The sequence below is a fragment of the Enhydra lutris genome, unplaced genomic scaffold (genome assembly GCF_002288905.1).
Source record: "Enhydra lutris kenyoni isolate GAN:26980312 unplaced genomic scaffold, ASM228890v2 scaffoldscaffold19, whole genome shotgun sequence".
NCBI lineage: Eukaryota > Metazoa > Chordata > Mammalia > Carnivora > Mustelidae > Enhydra > Enhydra lutris.
The window spans coordinates 27615284-27641959 of NW_019154103.1; positions in this window are offsets into that span (position 1 = coordinate 27615284).

Below are 26676 nucleotides of genomic sequence, written 5' to 3' on the forward strand. Positions count from 1 at the left end.
TATAAAAATGAGTATAACTTAGATACAAATACTGATGATTACTGTATCAAAAAGAAAATTAGAGAGCAATTTTATTGATGGTTAGTTATGTGAAAATTCTTAATGTAATAATATACAGAAACTGACAGCTTGTTAAAAATGTAGTTTTCGGGGCGCCTGGGTGGCTCAGTGGGTTAAGCCTCTGCCTTCGGCTCAGGTCATGATCCCAGGGTCCTGGGATCAAGCCCCGCATCGGGCTCCCTGCTCAGCGGGGAGCCTGCTTCCTCCTCTCTCTCTGCTGCCTGCCTCTCTGCCCACTTGTGATCTCTGTCTGTCAAATAAATAAATAAAATCTTAAAAAAAAAAAATGTAGTTTTCACGAATAGGTGTTACTTTTTCCAAGAATGGAATGTTTTAATATTAGTATAATTTAAAATACTAATATTTATCAGAAAAATCACAGATCATTTCTATAGTAACTGAAAACTTAACATTTTGGATTAAAACAATGAGCAAAATATGTTCCTATAGGTACTTCTTTCACTTTATAAAATATATCAGTCCCAACCCCAAGGCCACCATCATGCCTGATGGGGAATCATTTGGAGGCAGGTCTATTACTATAAAAAGAAGGAATGACAAGTGCCCACTTATTGCTATTTATTAAATAACTTATTTAGGTACTAGCTAATACAATAAAAAAAACTTAGAAAAAATAAAGTAGTTGATAAATATATCAAATTTGAAGGTGATACAATTGTATACTTGAAAAACTGAAGACAATTTAAAAAAAACCTAATACAAATATAAGGGGATATTATAGGGCATAGATATGCAAAAACCTTAAATTAGTAATTTTCATATACAACATACTGGAAGAAATTATCCAATTTAAAATATCAACATCATGTTTCTAGGAATGTGCACACTGTGAAATGTGCAGGATTTACAGGAATCAAACTTTTAAACAATCATTACCAACACAAAACAAGTCTTGAAAAAAAGAGGAAAAAATATATTCATGAATAGGAAGACACATTAAAATAAATATAATTAAGTTCATTCATAAATATGGTACCAGTGAAAATATCAAATACCAGTAAGCTATTTATTTTTTTATACTACACAAACTAATTCTAAACTTTATATAGAAACACAACTAAAGAATAGTTAGGGATATCCTAAAAATTTTTTTAAAAAAGAATAGATGTATAATCTCACTTTTTCAGGTAATAAAACCTAAATTTCTCTTTTTTTTTACTTTTCTTTTTCTAGTTTGGTGGGGGAAAATTGACAAATAAATGTTACATATATTCGCAGTGTACAACCTGATGTGTGATATATGTAAAAAGGTTATTACTGCAGCCAAGCTAATTAACATATCCATCATCTGACATGGTTCTTATTTTTGTGTGTGTGGTAAGAACAATTAAAATGTACTCTCTTAACAAGTTTCAGTTATATAATACAGTATTATTAACTATAGTTACCATTGTGTACTTTACCTCTCCAAAATTTATTCAGCCTGTGTAACTAAAAGTCTGTATTCTTTGACCAACATCTTCTCATTTCCCCTACCCCCCAGCCCCTGACAATCACCATTCAACTTTCTGCTTTTTTAAGTTTGACTCTTTCAGATTTTACATACAAGTAAGATCATGCAGTGTTTGACTTTGTGTGTTTGGCTCATTCCACTTGGCATAATGTCCTCCAGGTTCATTGCTGTTGTCACAAAGGACAGGACTTCTTTCTTTCTATGGCTGAACATATTCCATGCATAGATATGCCATTTGTTCTTTATCCATTCGTCAATGGACAATTAGGTTGATTTCATATCTTGACTATTGTGAATAGTGCTGTGATGAACATGGGAGGGCAGATACACCTTTGAAGAAATGATTTTACTTCTTTTGGATATATACCCAGAAGCGGGATTGCTGAGTCATATAGTAGTTCTATTTTTAATTTTTTGAGGAATCTCCATACTATGTCCATAATGGCTGGGCCAATTTACATTTCTAACAGTGTACAAAGATTCCCTTTGCTTCATATCCTTACCAACCCTTGTTATTTTTTATCATTTGATTCTAATTGACGTGAAGTATTATCTCATTATTTTTATTTGCATTTTCCTGATGATTAATGATGTTGAGTATTTTTTTCATATAACTGTTGGACATTTGTATATCTTCTTTTGCAAAATGTCTATTCAGGTCCTTTGCCTGGTTTTTAATTGGTTTATTTGTTTGCTGGTGGGTCAAGTTCCTTTATATACTATGGATATTAATCCCTTGGATGATTATTTTTTGTGGGTCACCCTTTGGGAAATGGTAGCATAAGAAGTACAATACCTGAATTTAAGAGGTATTGCCTCGATTAACTTAAGCAAGTTACCTTACCTTATGTAGCCTCAGTTTCCTGATCTGTACATAGAAGGAGAATTTCCAAGGACTTATCCAGCTTTTAATTTCCATAAATATAGTAGAGTAAAATAAATTCAGTCTTAATCTTTCTAAGTATCAGCTTTTATGACATAGAACCCACTTAATTATAGGAAATGCAGGTGATGATGGATGGGCTCTAATTCTGGAACATCTCACCAACATTCTTTAAATAAGATTCCATGGTACCAGTCAATATTGATGCCATTTTTTCCTTCTTAGAGATTGAGTGAAAATCATTTAACATTAAATCCAATTTTTTTTTTTTGTTCTAAACAAGTATATCACTGTGTTGGGAATATATAAAAAATAGTGATGGTGGAAAATATGAACTTACTTTTCAGATGCTTCTGAATTGATAAAAATCAGTATTTTATTCATACATAATTTGTCATAATTGACATTGATCTTTTTTCTCCATTAGCTATCTTTGTCTTTTTTTTTTTTTAATTTCATTGGATTAATGAATGAGATAGTATTGTGCATTGATAATAACTCACTGATTGCTCATCTCCTTGGGTATATTCAACATACAGTAACAATCATTCTCCCCCATTATGAATCTCTCTTTTTTTTTTTTAATATTTTATTTATTTATTTGACAGAAAGAGATCACAAGTAGGCAGAGAGGCAGGCAGAAAGAAAGTGGGGGAAGCAGGCTCCCTACTTGAGCAGAGAGCCGGATGTGGGGCTCGATCCCAGGACCCTGGGATCATGACCTGAGCTGAAGGCAGAGGCTTTAACCCACTGAGTTACCCAGGTGCCCCAAAAATGGTACTTTTCTAAAAAGAAGCCCTGTAAGGGATGCCTGGGTGGCTCATTATGAGTCTTAAAAGACAATGATTCTGGAATAATTTAATTTACATCCAGAAAGTACCACTGAGGGTATGTAATGTTAAGAGTTCTAATAAGATGGAGAGTTTAGTGTGCTGTTCACATTTGCCCCCTTTGCTACTTAAATCCAGAATTCTTCAGACCAGTGAATCAGAACAAGGAAACAAACTGAGAAGTAAACAGATGCCTGTCAGAACTGTCGTGTTGTTTCCATGAGTTTGATCTTGTTAGAAAGTTTGACAATGAAAGACTGAAATATGTTGAAAACCAGATAAATCTGACAAATCAGTGAAGTCACAAATTAAACAGCGTCCGTGTTGATTATAGAGCCATTGTGCAGGTTAATATATCTCAAGACTTTTAGGAACACTGTTTTTACAATGATTACCTATAAGTAGTTTTTTAATACTATATATTTAGATATAGTTATTATTTTGACCTAATGCAGGGTCATAATTAATATCTGAGGTTTGAACTTCACTGATACCTGTTTTCTTAATATCTTATCCACCATTTATTAACCATGTGTTTGACCTTGAGGAGTCTGCTTCCCAAACTGCCAGTTCTTAGTTTCTTTATCTGTGAAATATAGATGATAATTTATGGTAACTAATGTTGCCTAAATAGTTAAACAATATAATATAGTTTAAATTTTCTAATTTTCAACAGTTTAAATGATTTATATGTTTAGTTTAAATGATTTATAATGTGCCTGGCACACATTAAGTAGTATATAAAATGTAGTTACTATTATTTTTGTATATTTAATGAAATTGTTATTGACCCAACTTCCATCCTTACAAAATTTACATAAAGGGTCTACAAGTACTCATAAATAACATGTAGCCAACATTATTTTTCCTCTCTTTACAGATGATAAAATGTGCCAATTGCTATTGCTGGTCCATATTTTTTTTTCACAGTTGTAAAAGCCTACTGATAAAAAGTGAGATTAAGGGGCACCTGGGTGGCTCAGTGGGTTAAGCCTTTGCCTTTGGCTCAGGTCATGATCTTGGGGTCCTGGGAACGAGCCCTGCACAGGGCTCTCTGCTCAGGAGGAAGCCTGTTTCCCTTCTTTTCTCTCTGCCTGCCTCTCTGCCTACTTGTGATCTCTGTCTGTCAAATAAATAAATAAAATCTTTAGAAAAAAGTGAGATTAATTTTTTACTATACAAGTTAAAATTAGACAATATATATCAACTTGGAAACTACTGTGAGTCCATCATTTTGGTGTATTATATTTGCTGCCATGTCAATTATAGGTGGCAGGCACCAGATGGTTCCTTAGTCATCTGACAGAATTAATGAACCTGCTCGGTGGCCTCACTTACTTCTACTGATGTTTTAGATTCCATGGAAAGAATTCAATTGAATGATATCCTTTAAAGTACCAACAACATGTTTCAAAGCAAAGGTTCCTAAACAGTGATTCATGAGTCAGTCTGCCTCTTAATCAATCATTATTTAGAGCTAAGAAAGAATCACTTTTACAGTTTAATGTCATCTTCAAGGTCATCCTTTGACATAAGAACTATTAATAATTATGAAAGTAGCAATAAAATTATTTCTAATAAAATAATAGTTAATTCTGTGCACTTACTGTACTCCAAGAATTGTACTGATTTCCTTTATTTATTTATTTGTTTATTTATTTATTCCTCAAGGGAAAAAAAATATGAAATAGACATACTCCCACCTGTTAGATGGAGAAACTGAGGCTAAAAAGTGATATGATTTCTTCAAGGTCACAGAGAAACTAACTGAACTGGGTTAGAAAAATTCATTTCTTACGAAGTCCCACTTACTGAGCTCCCTTTGTGTGCCAAGCTTTGTATTTGGCTCTGAGAATAGAAAGCTAAATAAGAGGAAGCCCCTGACCCTCAAGGAGTAGCTTTCATGTCACCCTCAACAGAACAAGGCAGGATGAGCCAAATGAGGAATTCAAGCCAGAGCAGCATCAGTACATTTTTTGGAAGATGAAGGGTTTGCTCATGACTATAATTTGTAGTATCTAGTGGCTTGTGCGTTGAGTATTTGATCAGCCTCTATTCTTAATAGCAGTAGTGTTTAGTTGTATCCCACAAATACAACCATACCTGGCTAATGATAGATGGTCAGTAAAGAGTTGTTGAATGATAGAATGAGAGAATAATCTCCTCTACATTGAGCCTGTGCTAAGGAGGTTCCTGGACCCTCAGGGCCGAAACTCTTTCATCCGTTGGCTAGGGTTTCAAGAATAACCCAATGCTGTTTCTTCTATGATATAATCGCTTCAGTATGTCCTTGGCCTTTCCTCTCGCAGTCATGTCTGCCTGATGACTGATCTATGGGATCCGCTGCATATTTAAAATTTTTTCTCAGCAGGTCTTTTTGACCCCATTCTCTCTGTTTTATATGAAAGAAAACCTATTCCTTGTTTCCACAGTTATCGAGTCCCTGCTTTTTTCAAGGCTCATGGTAAGCCCAGGTAAGAATGACAGACATGGGTTGAAAATCTCACTGGTCTCATAATCTCTCTTTCTTTCTCCTCTTTTTTTTTTTTTTCTTTCCCAAGTAAGCTCTATGCCCAGCGTAGGGCTTGAACTCAGGACCCTGAGATCAGGAGTTGCATGCACTGCTGAGCCAGCCAGGTGTCCCAGTGTTCTTATATTCTAACGAGAAAGAGAGAGATATGCTGGGAAGGGAAAAATTCAGGCTTGTTGTGTAGGAAAATATAATAAAACAAATTGATCAGACAATCTAGAAACAGTATCCATTAGAAGATTCAATATTCAAAGCTTGCACTGTCTTTAAAAACATAACACATTTCATTGTGCTTGTAAAAGTTAAGGACATTAAGATGGTGATGGGAAAGGTAACTATGAAGATACCCCTTCTGGCCCACTTCAGATGCCAAATACAAAAAGATCTCTATTTTTAATGTAAATTGGTAAAAATGGCATTGATCGTCACAGCCTTCAATTCATGAATAGGGACTTGTTGATGCCAAATAATACCGTCGCTAATGATAATGATAATGATAAAGATAATGATGGTGATATGCTGGTTATATCCTAAATTCACTCAACAAATATTTATTGAAAATGTACTGTGTGTTAGATATGGTAATAAAGTTGACTTTTAGTCTCTTGGTCCTCACTAGTTTAATAGCCTAGCAGAGCACAAAACTATTGACAAGTAATAATTAATCTGGAGAATGAATGATAGCACCTCTAAGGAGGAAGTAGCAGATACCTGAAGCAATATTAAAAGTCAAACTGAAAACATTTCTTGTGGAAGAAATAGTGTGTATGAAGCTTTTTGGCTGGAAGGAAATAGGTGAGGCTGCACAATGGAGAAAAATGACTAAGAATGCCCTTAAGTCCTAAAAACAACAATAGCACCCAAAATAATTTATATAAATCTTTTATTCATTTCTATATGGCAAGATCCCTTTTTTTCTGATAATTTTTGTGACCTTAATAAGGATTCTCAAATGGCATCACTCTGACTAATGATGTCTCACAAGTTAACACTGAAATTCAATTCTGAAAAAATTCTCTATCTTACTTTTAATGGGCTTCTGGATCTTGAGATTCTGTGACTATAATTTATTCCAATGTTATTATAATCTGAAAGAAAATAGTGATAATACTTTAGATAATGAACTCTGAACTTCAAAATATATAGGATATGATTTAAATATCTGATAAAAAGACATAATTTCTTACAGTATTTCTATATTCATTTAAGTGATATATACCTTTTCAGGATGCTTTTCTAAAAAATTAGTTTTTCTTGGCGGGGCGCCTGGATGGCTCAGTGGGTTAAAGCCTCTGCCTTTAGCTCAGGTCATGATCTCAGGGTCCTGGGATCAAGCCCCGCATTAGGCTCTCTGCTCAGCGGGGAGCCTGCTTCCCCCTCTCTCTCTGCCTGCCTCTCTGCCTACTTGTGATCTCTGTCTGTCAAATAAAAAAATAAAATCTTTAAAAAAAAATAAAAAAATAAAATAAAAAATTAGTTTTTCTCTAGCTCTACACTCAGATTTTATATGACAAGCAACTCTATTAGACTATCAAGCTTTCAACTAGAACAGCATTGAAAAAATCTGAACAGAATGCAAAATGAAGAAAACCATCTTTGTGACAGCTAAAACATAGGGTTTTCACAAGAACGTTTTTGGTATTGATTCTTGAAAGCAAAAATCATTTCCACAATGGGGAGATCCTATTGGTTATAGCACTTAACATCTTTCTTTTCTTCTCATTGCTGGAGTCTATCAGAGTAGTTTAATAGGAGAAAAAAAGATCTCAAAGAAAAAAATTAAAACTGAAATTGCTTGAATTCGTTAAACATGTGTGTTTGTTTTTTTTTTTTTAATGATGTTCAATACCGTTAGAGGCTTTTTTTTTTCTCATTTAATCTCAAATCACTACATAAAGCATTTGACATTTGCGTACTGTCTTCCCCTCAAAGAGATATTTTAAGTTGTTATAAGAAAAAGGCAAGTGTATATGGGTATTCTAAAAACAGAGGCCTTTAAAAAATCACTAATACTGTTATAAAACTGTAGTACAATAATACGCAGTGGGAGTCAGGCTGACTTGGAGGAAATATTTTTAGATCACTGACTGGGAAGAAGAGATACTTAAATGGAGGAGAGGTGACTCTGGATAGAAAGGAGAGATTTGGGTGAATACCTATGTGTTGAGCGAAGTAAGTCAATCAGAGAAAGACAATTATCATATGGTTACACTCATATGTAGAATACAAGAAACAGGGTATAGCACTACTGGAGAAGGAAAACTGAATGGGAAGTTACCAGAGAGGGAGAAAACCAGGAGAGACTCTTAACTATAGGAGACAAACAGCAAGCATTGCTATAGGGGAGGTGGGTGGGGGAACAGGGTAATCGGGTGATGGGCATTAAGGAGGGCACATGATGTGATGAGCACTGGATGTTAAATACAACTGATAAATTATTGAACAGGAAAAAAAAATGAAAGTATTCTTGTATATTTTTATGATGCACAAATGCAAAAAAATAAAAAAGGAAAGATCTGGTACAGGGGAGAAAGAAGATGGTGATACCAAAGAAATAAAAAATCTCTTGTTATATCAAAACTGGAGAAGATTCAGCATACTATCTTTGGATTTTGAGAAATAACTGAAAGCATATGAAAGTTGATCACTGTAGGCCCATAGAATTCAGGAGAGGAGCTGAGGGTGCTGTGAGCATTGATACACATTCCACTTGGTGAAAAAATGGGGCTACTATGTGTAAGGCAACAAAAGCAAGATGGCAGTGGCAGGAGGTTAGGGACATTGCACCATGTAAAGAGAGAAAGTAGAATTACCTGGAGTGCCATTATCAACTTCAAAGTTAGTATACAATTGTGTTAATTGAATTATGGCTGTTATTTGTTATACACACATGTATGACAGATGGTACCTCTGTGGGTAAGACAGGAGGTTACAATTTATAATGACGAACACTGGAATCATCAGAGTGAAAGCCTCACTTTATGTTTTGTCCTTCTTGTAAGCTATAGAAAGAAAAGCTACTTTCAGTCTCCCAGAAGGGAATAGCATGTGACTTGGAGTAAAATATATCAAGGTAAAAATCTCACATCTACATCCTACTTCTGCAAATCATAAAACCTCTCAGTTTCCTCATTTCTACTGTGGAAATATGTATCCTCATACAAACCGGTTAATGAGGTCAAGAATAGAAAAGAGCTAAGGAGAATATCACGAATATTAAATGTCAACTGTATCTTTCTTTCCCTTTGTATTCTATTTCATTCCCACTGCCTCATTTAGAATCTCATCTCTTTACCTTTAGATTACAGCAAGTTATCATCTCCGTGCTCCTGGTTATCTCTCTGAACAATTTTGTGATTGTTCATCACCAGCATGTACAAAATCAAATCTCATTCTCAGTTCGTTAAGCTACAATGACTTGCTCAGTGAGTGAGACTACTCTGTATAGTTTGCAAAGCCTTCTTTAAACTTGTTTCCTACACTCCCCCCCCAAAATTTTTTCCCAGTTGTTAACTCACATGAGTCCTAGCCATCTCTTCTCTGTTATCCACATTGTCTTTACCATTTCTCCTGTTGGCTCCCCATAATTTCACATTTTCAAAACTTTTTGAGGGTCAATTCAAGATCTAGCTATTCATTGAAACTGTATTGAATATCTAGGCTCAAATGACTTCCTCCAACTTTGATCTCTTACTACGTTTATACCCCAAACCATAAACTAATTTTCCACATTTTAAAAATTTGGGTTAGCTTATCCTCACAAATAAATTTTAATTTCCTAGAAACATGGACTTTAATTTTTTTAATCCATTGTAGAGCCTACCAGAGTTCTGAGTGCATGATCATCAATTCAATAAATACTTACCGATGGGTTATATCTGAAGATTTCAGATAATTTTCTTAATATTAAAACTGGATTGCCCTTGAAAGGCTATTCAGCAGTATGTTCTGATTAAAATAGTCTGTTCATTTACAACAAGGGGAGGTTTCCAGCTGATAGATTTTATTACCTGTTATTTAGACAATGCAAACACTGTAACAGGGAGCATCTTGTAAACAAAATTTGCCTTGACCATTGGGCATAACCAACTTTAACTGCTACTTTCAATCTCCCCTAAAGGCTCAGAGAGGAACTGAAATGTGAAGTATTTAGCAGGGAGATGGACCAAAAATCCAGTTAGAACAGAAAATGACTTGAGTTAAAAACACAGAAACCACATTAGCTATAGGAGTTATCTGTCTTATGTCCGTTCACACTTTCCATTCAGTCATATTTTTGTGCCACACATTTTACATTTTCACCCTTTACAATATTCACATATCTAAATATAACTTGCTACAAATCTTGTCTTAAAAGAGAGGTTTAGAAATTTTAGTTTTCCATTGATTCAATCCATTTCTAGTCTTATCATTTGGATAACTCTAAGCCTGCTCACATCCTTCCTTTGTCCCATCATCTGATTTAATCATAACTTATAATGATAATAAAATAATAATTTATGGAACGAGATTAAAGACATTTTAAAAAGAATGACAAGAGCCAGGAGAATTCACAAAGTGGAAAGGTCTCCAAGGGTGAGCCAGGCAGTCATCAGTGACTAAAGACATAAGCTGCCTTTTTCCCTCTTTTCCAAATTAGAGGAAATAGCAGTAAGAGATAGGCTGATGGAGCTATGACTGGAAAATTACAGATGCTACTGTGTACATTTAAAAGGAGATATGACAGATATATCTTGTGGATCACCTAAAATTTTAAAATAACAGAATTATAGAGTCAGTATCAGAAATAATCATGCTGAAACTTTTGAACAATACCATAGATGTTATTTAAATTATTTAGGATGTAAGACTTAGTTCCAATAAGATATGGATAACTGTATTTGCCTTTTGATCTTTATGCCAATTGAGATAAAATATGTGAAAGTGACTTGTGAATTACAATGTGAGTTTTATAAATGAATTTTTAAAAATGAAGTACTCTGATAACACAAAAGGTTAAACATAGAATTACCACATAACCCATCTTTTCCAGTCCCAGAAATATACACAAAAGAACTGAAAACAGATATTCAAATAAACTTATACACATGTATTCCCAGAAACACATATATTCATAGCCAAAAGGTAGAACAAATGTCCTTTTACAGATGAATAGGTAAACAAACTAAGGAATATTATTCAGCCATAAAAATGGAATGAAATACTAATGCATATTATAATGTGGATAGCATTATGCTAATGGAAAAAACGCAGCAATATGCTAAATAAAAGCACTGTGCTAAGTGAAAAAAAGCCAGACACCAAAGATTACATATGCTATGATTCCATTTGTATGAAATATCGAGAATAGGTAAATCCAAAGAGGAAGAAAATGGATTTGTGATTGCCAGAGGCTATTGGAAGATAAGCACGATACCTTGCTTCAAGGGTATGGGCACTCCTTTGTGGATACTAAAATGTTTTAGAACTAGATGGAGAAACTGGTGCAATGTTGTGATTGTATTAAATGCCACTTAATTGTATACTTTAAAAGGATTGATTTTATGTTCTGTGGATTTTACCTCGATTAAAAAGAAAAGAAAGAAAAAAATACCACTGGTTGAAATGTTCCTATCTTATACAGCTCCTGTTGCAACTGGTGGCATAATCTAGTTTAAGTCCCCTAATTTTTGTTTGTACCCTCACCACTTTTCTCTTCTTGGCCCGTATTAATTCCTCCAATACTATAATTAGCAACTCAGAGATCTATCCAACATAAATATCTGCTTTTGTTTTTAAGTATGGCCTTGTTACTTAATTGATTTTAAATAAAAAGTAGTGCACATAAATTTAAAATAAAGATTATAACTCTCCTGTGGTTTACATTTGAATGCAGTTCATGTTGAGTTTACATATTTTTTTGTGGAAAAACCTACGAACTTCAGTTTGTATTCAGCATATCCACGGCTTTAAATCCTTGGCAGGGAATAGCTATTTAGCATTAGTCATTTTCCACAGTTTATAACATAATGATTACAATCCAACCCCAAGGACAGAATACTATATTGCCAGGAAGGCAAGTGGGATCATATTTATCTTTAATGGAGAAACATGTTCTATTTTAAAAAGTGGCAAAAAAAAAAAAAATAAGCAACGGTCACGAAGGGTCAAAGTTGGCAAAATCTGTTACAGTCCAGCTCTGGCATTACGTTTTGACTATTGAAGCAATTAGTGAATCAACTGTGAGAAGTCTAAAATAATCTGAGCTCTGTAACTGGGATACTAAGCAGATGGTAGAACTAAAGATGTGCTGAACTAGCCATAAATAACTGAGACAGGACAAAGTACAAGATGGAAGTGCAAGCCAGTCCCAGCAGTTTGTGGGAGCACGCACAGTTGCCAATATGTTAGCATATGCCTTTAGCATTGTACCTTTACAAATGCACATTGTGAGATATATGGCATTATCCTTGGAAGCTGAGCATTTTAGATGCTATAAAGATAATCCATAAAATGTACCTAAGCCTTATGACATAATAATCTATTGAGGAATGTTATAAAAAGGAAAGCATATAAACGAAATAGACGATTGGAGGGTAACATAAGGGCTCATAGTCCCTATGAGCAGTAAATTGATAGTAGTAATTTGATTATATCATTTCTCATCATTAAAGACAATATTCACTGTCATCGTGAAATCTCTTTCTCTTTCTGTGTGCTGAGACTTCCAACAGAATGGAACTCGACTGTGCTGGGAGTTTAAAATGTTAAAGGGGGAAACAAGCCTTTAAAACGATCCTGTCGAAACCATACAACAGTCAGGAACACCGTGCAACAAAGCCACATGGAGTTGTGCTCACAGAACACACGGTCCCGGAACAGGTTCCTCAGCTTACGGTATTAGCAATGACACCCAACCAGATGCAGCACATTGAGGGCTCCCTCGGGGTGAAAGGGATGAGGTGGACCTCAGATCTGCAGTGAAAGAATTACTGGGAAACTCAGGTAGAAATAAATAACGCAGTCAACCTGAGTTTCTTCTGTATGCCTCTATTTTCTCAACAGGTATCACAAATGGTAGTGAAGTTTGAATATCAAACTAAACACCAGATGTCATCTGCTGAAGTGTACCCTGGCAGTCCGATCTAGACGTAGTGCTGGCTTTGGTGATACAATGCAAGAGCAGGCAATGAAAAGCCATAGGATTCCAGAGGGATAGTATTCAATGGTTTCTTCTCCTCTGTCAAAATATTTCCTGCATTATAGAAGGGGCAACAACACTCTAAAGCAATGAGAGAGCAAATTTTAGCTAAACTCGAGGAAGGGATACCACCTCTTCTAACGGATGCTTACCTACACCACCACTGGGATCACCTCCGTCAAGTTTTCTCGCCTTCATTTCCCTTGAACCTTTATTATTCTTTCTCATTATCACATTATCAGTATTCACATCCCATAATTAAAATGTTGTGAATCTGTAATAACTTATTTTCCAAAGGAATGCAGAAGAAAAGGAAATGCATTGCTGCACAGCGACTTGAAATTATCCCATTACGTGCTTGCCTAAAATGTTAGTGTTCTAAACTGATGTGAAATTCTTTACTATCTGTTGATTTATGAACGGACTCCTGTTTTTTCTTAAAATAATATGTCATTTCTGCTCTTTTTTGCTGGATAATCTACCTTTTCTGTTGATTGTAGACTTTTAAAAGTACTTCCTTCAAGTAACATTTAGTTGGTTTGTTCCTACTTAAGGAATATCTAATAGCTGGCATACATGTTTATTTGATTACCAGCAAGTTCATTAGTGAGCAATTTTGGGGAAGGTATGTTTGATTCCTGTTCTGATTAAAAATATGTGGAGAACATCTGAGGTTTGGTTTGGGGAACTGAGCCAATGCCTGGGTTTAATGAGTGGAAGAATGAGATTTAGCTAAAGATACTTAAGAGTTGTTGCAGAAGATTAGGAATAAAAGTTACTGAAATTTTGAAATACCATCTGGTACCTCATGAAAACACATTTAGGAAATAAATAATGATTCTAGAACAAAACAGTGATTCCACAATAATTACAATGAAAATAATCCATTTTAAAATTCTTATTTCTGAATAACTCTAAGCTTTCCAACTTAGGACTTCTTAGGACAATTTAGTGCTTTCTGGTTGCCTTTTTTTCCTCTCTCTCTCTCTCTCTCTCTCTCTCAGTTTTTAGAACCCTTTGGGTTTTGATGCTGCTTTGGGGAAAAATGGTCTTAATTTTAACTCGTCTGGGTGTGCTCTTACATATTTCACTGATTGTGTAATTATCTATTGTATCTCTTAATATAGTTTAGAGAAAGTTTTAAGCCCGTATTCTAATGAAACAGCTCTGTGAAAACTATCTGGGTCATACAAAGATTCTTAAGTGGGGTGGAGGGAAGAACAATGGAATAATTGGAAATGAGAGGAAGCTTCTAAAAGTGAAAACAGAAAATGGACCAACGATGAAATGTAATTTTGGGTTCATGAAGGCTTAAAGAATGATAGCCTTTATGAGGAATTGATAAAATTAAATTTAGAGGCAAGGAATGTAGAGGTCTATAGAGGAAGACATCCTTTCTGTTCAGACTAAAAATGATAGCTCTACTTAAATCTCTTTTGGCACTAGAAAAATCTTGTGAAATTGAGTTTCATATTCCATTGACATGTCAAGATATCTTATTCACCCGAGAAACAGTTTCACCTAAATATATGACTTGTTTTGCACCATCACAGGGCTTAATTTAAGCATAGCACTTCGACTTTCAAGGAGCATCATGCTTGTATCAGCTCCATCAGGGTTACAAGGCAAGTGGAGAATTGAGGCCATCAATTTTAGAGCCATAGAGTTGAAAAGTCTAGTTTTTAGAAAGTGACTTAAAACGTCTTGTATGGGCTGTATTTATTGGTTTGGTGCCACAGCATAATGAAATTTATGGAAGAATTACTTTGTCTGAATTTACGACAAAATTGGTACACTTGTCATTCATTTATAGAAAGATCTCATGTGAGAGTTCAGTATTAGAAAAGACAGAGGTCATTAAAAATACATCCAAAGGCCACTAATTCTAAGCTCTCCCTTTCGTATAGGAAATTATTTTAAGTAGCGATTGAAGAGAAATGAATATATAAATAGATTTTTAAAAACACATACAAGGAGAAGCAAGGCCCCAATGAAAGGTAACATTTTGCTTTCAAAACTAAGCTAGTTTCCTTTTATTAAAATCTCACATGCAATTAAAGGAAACTGAGAAATCCAAACCAGTGATATGGAACCACAGTGATTCTCAGAAAGTATCACACAAATATATTTTCAGGAATATTTTAATTAATAAGTGAATTCACTTGGGTGACTTCGTCTCTGTTTCAAATATTTAGGTGAGAAAATATAGCTGATTATACTTTGACAATTACAGTGGCCTGGGAAACGTTACTGCACTCTTCAATTTTTGGTACTGAAGGGTATGCAGAAGGTAATATGAATAATCAGAAGATGGTATTAAAGGAGAAACTGCTAATGGGCTTTCTGTTGAGGGAAAAATTAAACAGGGCTAAAATATCTTTATAATTGAACGAAAAGCTATCTGTTTTCTTTTTCTTTTTCTTGAGAGGGAAATAAACTTCTATTTTATTTAGGCCATTGTATTTAGGGGACCTTTTATACAGCAACCTAGCTTATACCCTAATATACTGTCTTTACCTCAGACTTACAGTTGACTTCTACCCAGAGTCTGTAGTGTAGGGCTCTCAGACCTAGAATTCATCTTAACCAGGAGAAATCTATTTTTATATCAGTACTTCCAATGATTGCCCGGTTGGTCTCTCTTGAAGAGGTGTCTTTCTCATTACTTAATAGCCTGCATGCAGTGGAAAAGGATGTCCATCTCGAGAAAGAAGTAAAATTGTTCCTCCAAAATATTAATTCATTTTCCTTATTTGAAGATCACTTGTCGACCATTTATTTTGCCAACAAATATTCTAGACTTTCACAATAAGAATTATTTACAAATGTCCTTCCCTATGGGGAAATGTTGCTAATGCAGTTTACCTTCTACTTTCTATATGAGTATTTTTATTTCCATGCTGGAACTGTTGGGGTGAGCAACATGGCAAGACAATTCTAGCCTATTAACACTCTGGACCATGATTATTAATTAATTTAGTGTTTCTGGACCTGCTTGCTTTCTCTCTCTAAGATTTCTTCTCAAGACCAAAGAAACACGAACCAACAATGTTGACTGAGAAAAATCAATATACAAATAAACACTCTTTTCCCCTCAAGTCTGGTGAAGGTCATTCTGACACTTTTTGAGACATCAACGCATTAATTAGTCAATATAATTCACTCATGTTTTTGAATATGTGATAACATGTTCAGCAACAAGAAACCTTGTTAGCAATCTTCTCCAACCATCACCTTCAGGGTATCCTTAGTAGTCAACATCATCCTTTTGGACTAGCATTTTGCTGGAAGGTGATAAGGTATAACTATGACAGTTCTGATAGGTTTTGTGCTCTTAAATTCTTTAAATGCTGCTGGAGGAAATGTAAATCCTTTGTCAAAACCAATACTTGTCAGGTACCCATGTGTTTCAAATAACTGCAACAGAACTATTATTTTAGAGTCTGAAGTGTGAATTGGATTTAGAAGTACTTCCCATTATTTTGAGGCAGAATCCATTACAGTCAAGATATACCTTCAATGCTTTGCTCCAGTTCCATCAAAATGGAATCTTGACCAACACTTTCGATCATTTTTCCCAAAAATTTAGGACGTTTTGTTTGGTGATTATACCCGTGCTGAAAATAGGTAATTTTGGGGTATTTGAATTTGAGTGTGAGATAAATCCTCTTTCTACATATTTTTTCCTCATGCCATATACTAATTGAGAACCTGTTTCACAACATTTGTACTCTGGGACTCAGTCTAATGAAGCAGTTTACACCTGGAATATTGCCAATCAATGTTTCATAGGACAGAGATATTTCAACCCAAAATCTGGCATTTAAAAATATTCTGCTTGGAACTGGCACACACCAAACCTGATAGCCAAGACTGACTTCAGCAGGGTGGGATATATAACCTTTCCACAGAGAAAAGAACCAGGGAAAAGGAAAATAGATTGTTTAATGCATAATATTTATATCTAGCTTGGTGACAAACTGGTAGAAATTAAAAATCATAATGCCATGTGATATTTTATAATCAATCTTTCTGTAACAGACCTGAGCAATTATCAGTGGTGAAAAGAGAAGTTTATATTTATTTTAAAGTGATGATGCTGGTATAGAAGACCAAAAAAATGCTTGACTTTGTAATTAGTACCATGTGCCATCTTAGCAAATCCACAGAATATTGCTAAAAAAGTATATTGAGAAATACCGTAGTAACAGTTATCTTTATAAAGATGGAAAAAAAGTACTCTGTATAAATGTATTAGCATCAGGAAGTCTTGAAAATCTTATTTTGACATTGAAAAAACTAAATTATACATCATTGTGACTTATCTTCAGCGAGCCAAATCCCAGAAGCATTGATTTGACAGCTAAACTGGTAGCACTAGATGATATACTCCCCCCATTATTTTTTTTTTTTTTACTCAAAAACTCATATATCCTGTGGGAGTCTATCTGAAGTCATTCTGATGATCAATCATCTATACATTACATGAACATAAGTCAAATTTAAATACTTAAAAGTCTTAGAATTAAGACAAAAAAGAGGACATAAGAAATAACAGAATTCTAAACATGTGAATTTTCTATGGAAATAGCTTTAATAAGTGATATAATTATCCATAATTAGCCTAATGTTTTGCTTCCAGTGAGGAAAAAAAAATCATATTCTCTGAGCAAGCATAGTGTTCTGGTAATTGGATGGTAGTTTTGTGCACCCCCCCTTCCAGATTAATATAACCCAGTGCCATGAACAGCAGGGTGTGGACTAAATTTCAGTATTTCTATCTCAGCTAGACAAGTCTGCTCAGTTTAAAACCTATACAAATGTTGGAAGCCTGATGATTTAAGCACCTATGACAGTTTAGTTAAAGATAATTTCTTGATGACTGTGACAAGACAACTTGCACAAAGATTTTACACCAGAAGCAAGTTTTGGGTACATGTTTTGCTCAAGTGCTTATTTCATATTGTATTCCCATTCTCTGTGATGATTTGGTCTATAGCTAAGCCTCTGGTTTATTCTCCTCTATTTTGTACCCCCACCAGATACTTGCTGTACTTATACCTTCCAAGTCAATACCCAACTTCGCACGTCCATGGGTTGCAAATATTGGCCCTTCTCTTTAACAGTTTCCCATCCTACGTTTCATCTAATACAGCTTCTGAAAACACTGCATAAATTTTCATACTTTCTGTGGCAGCTGTGATATAGAGATCTCACACCATAGAGATCTCTTGCCACAGGAAGCACTGATGAGTGGCTCTGCTGCTTTTACTACAATGCTTATTATAAAGCCATGCTTCTCATGGGCTGCTCCTGGCATGGGTATGATGGTTAATTCATTCCTGCAAAATCTAGGATTTCTATGACAAATGACTTTGGTTGGTCATTTGGTTGGACTTTATGTTGGTGTGACCAGATCTTCCTTAGAGGTATGCTGCAGTCTGAGACTGTTCCTACCCGGTGCTACTTCTTTCCTACTCTCTCTCCCAGGAGTCAGACCATCATGCCTTCTCTGATGCCTTCCCTTCTTCCCTTATATGTGTTTCCCTGATAAATGTCTTGCACAAATAATCTCATCTTAGCATCTTTTCTCTGAGGATCTGAACTAACATAAATTTTCCTGGTAGTGGTCCAAAGGGGGCAAAAAAAACACACACGTGTGGCAATATTGGTATTAAACAGGATCAATCACTGCCTCACAAGTGAAAAACAAAACAAAACAAAACAAAACAAAAACGCTATCCTAAGTGGTAGATAAGATATGGAGAGTCTCTGTTACAAGAGAGTAGGCTAATTGCTAACGATTTCACCACTGGAACTATGTCCCTGTGGAAGGAAATGCCTTTTTAAGTGCAATGATTCAGGCATTTAAAAAATATGAGAATAAGGGGAAGCATCAATGATAAAAAGGCAATAGGCTCCTACATTATATTGATGCCCTGCAGAGGGATAATGAGAAACTGAGGGATGTAAACAAGCAGTTAATGGCTAAATACGAGCTTCAGATGATCTCTTTGGTAACTTAAAAGGAGATCCGTACCTCCTAGAGTAGAAGAACAGATATAGCACAAACTGAAGATTTGATGATTATAGATGTAAAATTCCCAAGACATCGGAAAATTCCTTCAAGGTCAATCTATTATCCTAAGATCAAAGGATTTTTCTGGGGCCCTGAAACATGGGTTGGGGATATCTGGAAGGATGTCTGTATAGATTATGACTCTACAAATAACCGTGAATTGGCAGAACCCATCCTTGATCAGTAAGATCTAGTTGTCCCACTCTGTTCTGAGATACTGCACAGTCTTCTTTCCCATGAGGCAACAAGTGGAAGACAGCCCCACTTCTCCAGGCTATGAGGCTGATAACTAGAGTTAGAGCCTACCATAATTAGGTAAGGATCTAGTGAGCCTTCTAAGGAAAAAAAGGTATAATACGATAAGGAAATGTAAAAATTAGGAGAATGTATATACAAGAGCTAGGATGTACTACTGTGCTGGGATTTTGAGAGTACTTAATCAGAATGTTAGAACGCAAGAGCAGAAAAGCAAGAATTCACTGATATGGGAGCCTGAATCAAACTTGAATTTGGAAGACACTAACTAAAGTGGTGGTCAGTTCCCTGCATGCAACATAATAAAGCACTTTAGGCTGTGATGATTCCCCATCATATCACTGTACACTGAAGAGAAGGGAATGCCCATGTATTTGAGGACAATTGGACACAGAGCCTAAGTATGAGCTAATATTAATAACTGAGGACCCAAAGCATTACCATTGCACTCCTGTGAGAGTAAAAGCTTAGGCATGGCAGGAAATAATGGGAGTGATGATTAAATGTAATGGTTAAGGTCTAACTCATGGTGGGACCACTCTGTCCTTGGATCTATCCAATGGTTTCTTCCTTAGTCCCTGAACGTAAAATTAGACTTTACTTGGCAGTTAGAGTAATACTGCATTTTGTTCTTAGATTGTGGGTCAAGAGCTAGGATACTTGAGGAAAGCTAAGTTGCAACTTCTTAAAATGCCATCATCCCACCAGGTAAGATATTAAACAATAAACATCACTTTCTCAGAAGTATGTTAAAGATTATTACTACCATTAAAAATGTAAAGGTTGTAGAAGTGGTCCTTATTTTGTCGCTATTTAATTCACTAGTCTACCCCTGCAGAAACCCAGATAAATTTGGAGAATGACTGTAGGCTTCTACAGATTTAACCAAGTAACAGCTCTAGTTATGACTACCTTATTGGGTGAAGCTTCATTGCTAAGACAGATTAAGAGGGTCTCAGGTACATTGTTTTGGAGAATGGGTACGCTTCCACTCTGATAATAAAAAAAGGTAATAAACAGTTCATGTTCATATTGTATGAAAGTAAAGAGTATTCATTTAAGGTTTTGCTTCGGGAATATTTGAATGCTCTCTCTCCTCTGTGGTAATATAGTCTGAATTGAACTGCTTGAGAATCCCATGTGGTGACTCTGATTCATCATTTCAATGACATCATGATGATTGTACAGCATGAGCAAGAGGAGGACAGTTTGCTGGCAGCCTTGGTAAGATATATGTGTTACATATTATGGGAAGTAAACTCTACAAAGATTTAGGGTTAAGATACTCAGTGACGTTTCCAGGGCCCAGTGTTCAGGAGTATATCAGGAACTGCCCCAAAGTAAAGGGAAGTTTGATGCATCTATCATCCTTTACCATAAAGAAGGAAGCACAGTACCTGACAGGTTTCATTGGGATCTGGGGTAATGCATTCCATACTTTGAAATGCTTCCCTGAACCATATATGAGATGACATAGATAGCTTCCAGCTTTTAGGAAGGCCCCAAAAGAGGAAAGAGCCTATTGCTGCAGTTGATCTTGAGGCCACAATTTTCACCATTAGGTGTCCCCTTGACAGGGGGCTCTAGATCACTCCACTAAACTTCTCTATTTTTCCCTCAGTAAGTGAGCCCATGGAAACCAAGGAGGATGTGCTCCCTAAGTAGAATTCTGTAGTACAACTGGTGAAGTGTGGCAGGCATAAAAATATTCTATTAAGATACCTGCTGTGGTGAATGTAAGTGAGGGACAGCTAAAGGTCCGGGGTTCTGAATCCATCACCATATTCATGGTGAGGCCATACTTTTCACCGGTTGTTTCCAGCCAATGATTGAACGCTGGATATTATGAGGAAGACCAACTTCTGCAAAATTCAGGACCCCCTGACAGGTGATGTTGGCTCAAGGACTCCCCATCAATCTGGCCAAAACTTTCTTAAAGCCATGCTACAGCCTGAGATCCTTTCTACCTAACCACTTCCTTTCCTTTCTCTATCACAGTGGTCATACATTTGTCATGTTCTTTTTATTTTTTTTTTTAAAGATTTTTATTTATTTATTTGACAGAGAGAGAGAGAAGTCACAAGTAGGCAGAGAGACAAACAGAGAGAGAGGGGGAAGCAGGCTCCCCACTGAGCAGAGAGCCCGATGTGGGACTCGATCCCAGGACCCTGAGATCATGACCTGGGCCAAAGGCAGAGGCTTAACCCACTGAGCCACCCAGGCGCCCCATTTGTCATGTTCTGACTGGTCTTCCTGCCTCCTCCAGCTTTCCTCCTTTTTTCCCTCTCATAAGTATTTCTTCCAATAAGTCTCTTATACTTCTGTATTTGTTTTGGCATCTGCATCTTCGAGGACCTGTACTAATATATCTTCAAATAGGCATGAAACTGAGATGTATCCAAATTTACCTTTTAATCATAGTCTTTCTGGACTAGGGCTTTAATAAATATACTTTTAAATACATCAAGTAATCTTTTTAGCATTTTCTTTATTTTTTTTAATTTAAGTATAGTTGACATACAATATTACATTAGCTTCAGGTATTCAACATACTGGTTCAACCTCTCTGTATGTTTTGCTCATCACATGTGTAGCCACCATCTGTCACGATATTAACACTATTACAATATCATTGACTATATTTCCTGTGTTGTACCTTTTATTCCCATGACTTACTCATTTCATAATGGAAGCCAATGCTTTTTTCTTTAGGCATTCACTTGGTAAAACTTGATGGATACTATCTATTTCCTGAGTAGGCAGTTTCAAAGTTCCTCTCTGATGATAAACCAGTCTTTTTCCATACCTATACCCATAACCATGATTGTGACTACCAATCCCTTCATTTCACTATATGAATACACATATACAATCTCTGTATTTTTGTATAAGCTTAAATATCCTTTATATTCCCAGGTAGGAGGAAGGAGTGAGTTGAGAACAGAAATCTGAGCATGCATATTTTACCAGAATTCCCTAGGACCCACCAACTTTTATGAATAATTGCTGCTTTAATGTTAATATCTCAAATCTCTATGAGTTATTGACTTCAGGGTCTTTCCTACTTGGAGTTGCTATTCTTCTATCATTATAGACATGTGGTATTTTCAGAATGGTGCAAACATTGGGCAATAATTGGAGAGTTAGGGAGAATCTTTTTTGTTGGCATTGTTCTGTCTTTGTTATTGTTTATTTTCATTAGCTGGTTATGAAAGGAACATGTATATGAGGCCACTCCACTGAGCTGAAGCCTCAAGCTAACATGACCAATGTGTGTTAGTGATACTCTCATTTCTTTTCACATAATAAAGTTTATAACATCATTTCTGCCTGCCTGAACACAGTTCTTTTCCAGATCAGTTTCTAATTTCATTATCATGGATTATTTTTTTAGGTCTTTGTATTTGTTTACATAGTTCATTCTCAAAGTAGATATCCTTATTTTCTGCTTCTAGATCTAACCTGATCTTTCCTTCTAAAGAAAGAAAGAAAGAAAGAAAGCTTATGAACTGTACAAAGCAGAATGGACTCTCAAACATGTTCATACTTTAATTCTTGAATCTAGTGACAATGTTGTGTTACATGGCAAAGGAATTTGTAGATATAATTAAGGTTATGAACTCTGTAATAAAGAGATGATCCTAGATTATCTGGATGGAACCAATCTAATCATATGAGCAGACAGTGTTCTGTGCAAGAACCAGAGAGAGACCTCTGTGAGAAGCAGGGGCTTCAGTATAGTACAACCTCGAAGAACTGGATTCTGCTAACATTCTAAAACAAGTGCAAAAGTGAGTTCTTGGGCGCCTGGGTGGCTCAGTGAACCCACTGAGCAGAAGCCTCTGCCTTCGGCTCAGGTCATGATCCCAGGGTCCTGGGACCGAGCCCCCATATCAGGCTCTCTGCTCAGCAGGGAGCCTGCTTCCTGGTTTCTCTCTGCTGCCTCTCTGCCTACTTGTGATCTCTGTCTGTCAAATAAATAAATAAAATCTTAAAAAAAAAAAAAAAAGAAGAAGAAGAAGAGTGTTCTTCCAGGAGATTCCTGATGAAAGCTCAGTCATTTGCCACCTTTATTTTAGCCTTGTTAAATCAGGAGCAGTGAAACCAGCCAAGCCAACCAGACTTCTGACCTATAAATTTGTATCGTTTTAAATCACTAAGTTTGTGATAATTTATTACAGCAGCAATAGAAAACTAATAAGTAGATTATCCATAAACACCTTTCTTGGCCACCCCAGGCAAATTTAATTATCTGCTCCCCTGTGCAACCTGTGTATTGCTTTAATGTACTTATTATTTTATTAGATTTTATGACTTGTTTTAAAATTCCCATCTTTCTAACCAATCTATGAGATCCTTGAAGGTTGCATTTATCTTTAAATTTCTGGTGCCTAGTACAGTAGTTGAACTTTTGAAATAAAGAACACAATATTTAGCACTGGTACAGGTGGTATATTTCACCCATATATAAGAAGTTTAAATATAACACAAGTGATCATAGCTTAAGTAATTTCCTTTATTTACTTATTACAAAATGTTCTGCCTTAGCTTTAAGTGAGTTAGTGAAATATTTTTAATCCAAATGATATTGGTTTTCCCATATAAACTCCAAAGTACACAGAAAATCTTTTGTAGGAAACTATTTACATATTTCTTGGAAAAAAAAATGCTTTACATACTGATTCCTAAAAGGTTTTTGTGCCTCCTTATTTCTCCTTACAATTTCTCCTTATAATGGTGAAAAAACATTTTTTCTGTATAATAATACTATTTTATATTCAAGCCAGCTTTCAACAATATCAGTTGTGTGGTTATTTAATCTTAAAGAATATTTCACAATAGGTCTTCATGGTTGATAACATTGTATTATATAAACTGTGTATCATCATTAATCATTGCTGAAATCCCTACACAAATCAGGACTTCTATCTTGCACTCTTGAGTACTCTTGCAAATACCGTATTTTCTATCAGCTAGCCCTTGACTTTATCTATTTGATATGATACCTGGATTTTGTTAATGTGTGTGATACATATTGCCAGGGTATTTTGGCTCCCATGTTTTGGCAAGAACATGTAATAAATAGTAAATGCTGTTGTGGTTTTTATAGCCTCTTGTTAATTGATTAATTATTAATATTTTTGGATTTTCATGTGATCTTTTTATAGAGAATGTGTATTCTTGATATTTGAGGAGGCAGAATATGAAATCGTCTGAAACCATGTTTAACATTTGTCCCATTTATTTACTGCTATGTAACAAATTACTTCAGAAGATAGTGGTTTAAAACAATGTTCCTCCTAATGTAGCTTCCTTATTTGTGAGACAGGAATACTGGCTGGACTTCAGTGAGTGAGTTTTCTATTCTATGTGGTGTCAACAGAAGTCACTTGGTGGTATTCAGCTGGCATATAGTCTAGTCCCGAGGGTAGAAGGTGGCCTCACTCAATGTCTGGTATGTTGGCCAGGACTTAGCTGGAAAGCTTGTCTCAGCTGGTGCAATTGACTTGAGCGCCTACAGAAGACTTCTTATCACAGTTGTTTTAAAAAGTCAGACTTTTTTTAGATGGTAACTCTGGATACCAAGGTCAAGTATTTTAGCAAACAAATGAGAAACTGCATGGTCTTTTGAGGTATAATATTGAAATTCTCATGGCATTCTTTCATTGTAATCTATTGGTTGTTGTAGTCACAAGCTCACCCAAATTCAAAGGGAGGGGAATAATCTATAGGAAGAGCATCAAAGAATTTGTAACCATGGTTAAAACTCACATGATTACATTTGAGGGGACACTCTTATATCTGGCAAATTATCCATTCCTAATAAAAATGATTTTTCAGTTAAACCAGAAACTATATAATGTCTGTGTTATGTAGTGAAAAATAAAAATAAAGTGAAACTTTCTTTAACCGTCTCATATGTTTAAGTTGGATCTGTCTAAAGACATATTTGAATTATATCATCGTGTATGGATATGTCATGATATAACTTTTTATATTAGAAATTTATTTCAAAATAAACTATTAAAATATAAGTACCATTTTGCCATTATAGATAATGATTTTTACAATATGTTTTGAGAGTCACTTGTATGTTATATGAACCAATAAATAACTAATATTATAGGTGAAAATAAAGTTTTTCTGTACCATATAACACCATAAATTTATTCAGTCATCTTAAGAGAAATAGTTAGAATTAATGTACATGGCACATGATTGGATCCCACAGAAGTAAAGCTCTTCAGCTTTTTGGTGAAAAGTAAGCTTGAAAATATTAGAACATATAAATTCCAAAGAAGGAGAATGAATATCACCAGTGATTCCCAAAGCAGCCATTTTATGCATGGTAAATGCAGAAGCTCTAATTGGGATCTCACATTCTATCATTTTTTGAACACTTTGAAGAGGAATTGCCCTCTGCTTTGGATTATTCAGATTCTTTTCCTCAGAGAGTATCCTAAGCTTGTCAACTGAAAATAAATCGTGTTGGTGGCAATGAGAAAAAGAGGCAGGGAATTAACAGTCCACAATAATATGGTCCTTTACTACTACAAAACTATTCCTGGTTAACTCCATTCTGAAACACAGCAGAAAACAGCTAAAAACATACACATACATACAAACAGACATACACACCCACACTAACACAGGAGGGTATTAGTCTCTATAGTTGTTAAATGAACTAACATTGAATAATTTCAGGTCCACATTTTTAAATACGATCAAGAAAAATTCTGGTAAAATATCCAAATGGCTTAAGTTTTTGTTCTCTGGAATTTTTCTGAGATAGGAATTTTTTTTCTTGTTTCATACCATATAAAATAAGTACAATATTAGTGGCATATATAAGAAAGAGGTAGCATGCATATATGTTGGTATGCATATCTGCACAAAAAATTTTCTTTATCTACCTCCAAGGTTTAGAATGGGAATATTCTTTTGTGCCTTCTTTTAGTCTCCTTATTTTTGCTATGGCAGTAACATAAATTATTGATAGCTTTTAATATACTATAAATTCAGTTGAATGTCTATTTACATAAACAACAAAAATGTTTTAAAAAAATTGTTAAAGTAATAATAATGTAGTACAATGTGTGTAGAACTGAGGTTAAGAATAAAAGAATAGGAGGAGGAGTCAAGATGGCGGGGAAGTAGCAGGCTGAGACTACTTCAGGTAGCTGAAGATCAGCTAGATAGCTTATGTAAAGATTGCAAACACCTACAAATCCAACGGGAGATCGAAGAGAAGAAGAACAGCAACTCTAGAAACAGAAAATCAACCACTTTCTGAAAGGTAGGACTGGCGGAGAAGTGAATCCAAAGCGACGGGAAGATAGACCGCGGGGGGAGGGGCCGGCTCCGCCGCTTGCCGGGAGCCGGCC